We start from the raw sequence: 2,619 nt of genomic DNA, 5'->3' as shown, positions 1-2,619 counted from the left end.
GGATAGATGTTATTTGCAGTGATGTCTTTGCTTTGGGGGCACAGGAGGAGCCCCAGGCAGGTGCTGCTGCCCCTGTCCCCTCTGAGCCGGGAGCTGAGCTGTCCCCACTCTGACAGGTATTTACAAGGGGGTTGAACAGGTAATTAGTGGCCAGTCCTGGCTGCGGGAAACCCTCCTGCTCATCCCGCCCAGCACGGGCAGTGACGGGAGCGCTGATTTTCGACGGCTGATTGAGCCTGAACAAAGACCCCAAACAGCACCGAGTGCCCGACCCGGGGATGGTAACTTTAGAGCCAATGGGCTCCTTTCCCATCAGTTTATAGCAGTGTTATTTTTTTCCAAGCTGATAACATTTTAAACATATTGCAGGACGGAATTTTCTTGGGAAGCAGGGAAACCCTTGAATATGCTATAAAAGAAACTCGTGTGTATAAGGAAACCCATTCTGTGAATTCACCTGTTGCCAGCCAAGGAGAAATGTTTGGTGTTTTATTTCAATCAAGAATTTGTTGTGTATCTGGTGCTTTATCTAACCTCACTCTTTGAAAGATTTGATGTAATGCTTGGCAGAGCTCTTAGGTTCAAGCTGCTTTATTATGCTATGCTCTGTAAGTTTTGACATTTTAGACTGATGGTATTGAGGGAATAAAAATATAGACTGAAATCCTCACAGAATGGGTAAGGTGCACTTCATGTGGCCCAAATGAATCTTGAATATTTTAATCATGTTTATTTAAGCACTCAATGCCATTAAAAAAATAAACCCCACCACTTTTCTTCTATAAGCAAAGTCTTAGAGGTGAGCACATCTGTGGCTATCAGGATGATCATTTCTGGCCATGACCAGCAACTACATCACCTGCATGTCTTTCTCTGCAGATGCAGAAACCCAACAAACCCTGTGTTAGCAGTCTCCAGCTGAGGAAATTTGCCATGGTGCTATTAGTATAAAACATTTCCATATCCTCAGTGTTGGTTTAAACTCTGTCAGCTCAGTGGAGTTCTCCTAAAGTCTGAGCAATGCAGCTACTTCAGGTGAAACAGGAATGGACGATGTCAGGCAGAGCCATTTGCCTCAACCACCATTTTTATCAAGCCTTGTCTCCCAGCCTTTATTTTTTAACTTTATACAGAGGTATCCTGTATCAGAAGAATTTGATGGGGAGTCTCAGCTCCTCAGTATCTGTTTAGTGCCATTATAAACATGGATCAGCATCTGCAGTCTTGACCACTTTTATTTATTTTTTTTTAATTTAAGGTTTTTCTCTTGTCTTTGAGCCAGGTACAGGGACGATTGCCACAGAAATCTTTTAGTGTTTTTGGGCGGTGCTTGGGGATACTCAAAGTATGTCTTTAATCAAATTGCCTTCCAGATTACTCATACTACACTCACTCCTTTGTCTGGTCAGGATCATATCAAATGTAATTGTCCTTCTTTTCCTGCAATAAGGAAGAAACTAAAGGAAGAGTCACTTGTACTGTGTACAAATGGATTTTGGATCTTCATATGTGTGGGACTTAATATATTTTGTGATGACTTTAATTATGACTAATGTGATGCTATAACAAAATGCAGCTATAACTGTGCTAAGAGTTCAGGAAACAGAAAAAACATTTGACTCACAGGAAGGTTTTAAATATCTTGCTGAAAGCTCCTGGACCTGGGCTCCCAGATCTCCCTCTGCAGAGCACACTTTATCTTTGGACGTACCTTTAAAGACTTTAAACAGCTTGAGACTTGTAGTTTGCCGCAGGAGCTTAGAGAAAATTCCTGTTTCTAGATTTTAAACCCTGAGCTGGAGTACAAGAGACCTGCTCAGGAAGGCAAGGAAAGGTGTAACAAGGTCATTTTGAACCACATACATTCAGGTTGTACTTTCAAAGTAAATTCTAAATTTAATTGAAAGCTGAGGGCAAGGGAGGGAGGGTAGCACTGATGTGCTGGCTTATTTTGAAGTGTGTGAGGAGCTGTGCTGTTGAGTGCTCGATGAGCTGCAGTCTTAATAAAATGGCACTGGAAAGTTGGCAGGGAGAAGGGCTGGGTGAGCTGAAGGAGGAGGTTTGGGGTGGTGCCTGGTGATGTCCATCTGTGCAGGCTTTCCCTGGGGTCTGCTGTTTTCTCAAGCTGCTGGCAGCACTTGACCATGTGAATGATGGTGATGAAGTTGCCTGTTTGACTGAAACCTCCAAAAGAATTTTGTGGGGGATTTATTGTGCTGGAAAAGTGATGAATGAACAGAACCAACCAGATGTGGCTGTTTGAAAATGGAACTGGAAAATGGAATAATTTTACTGAATTTTTTGTGCAGCTTAATAAAACTTCTCCCATCCATTTCTGAGATGCTCAAGAGATACACTGGACACAAGGAGGTGAAAGGCTTCACCCTTGTTATGGCTGGAGATGCTGAGGAGTAGGGGAGTGTAGTGTTGTGTCTCACATCATCCACAGGCTAGGGGCAACCTGGAGAAGTCCTCCTGCTCAGGCTTTTTTTCACCATAATAGCTGATACTGATCTGACTGAAGAGCATCTACTAAGGGAATTATGATTCTCAGTGGTATCAGCAAGTATTCCCTCTGCTAGTTGTTTTATACCAGAATAATAATCTCTTTGCAAAGTT

At 42.7% G+C, this 2,619-nt stretch overlaps 1 long non-coding RNA gene across 1 annotated transcript; it reads left to right on the top strand.

Annotated features, from left to right (window-relative positions):
- Positions 1-17: 17 nt before the first annotated feature.
- LOC117244890 lies at positions 18-2,332 on the top strand. Its single transcript, XR_004498799.1, has 2 exons — positions 18-281; positions 370-2,332. It is a non-coding gene; the product is annotated as an uncharacterized LOC117244890 (long non-coding RNA).
- Positions 2,333-2,619: the final 287 nt, after the last annotated feature.

The sequence above is a fragment of the Parus major genome, chromosome 9 (genome assembly GCF_001522545.3).
Source record: "Parus major isolate Abel chromosome 9, Parus_major1.1, whole genome shotgun sequence".
NCBI classification, from domain to species: domain Eukaryota; kingdom Metazoa; phylum Chordata; class Aves; order Passeriformes; family Paridae; genus Parus; species Parus major.
Note: the sequence above shows the minus strand (reverse complement) of the source record. Positions and strands in the feature narration are given on the sequence as shown.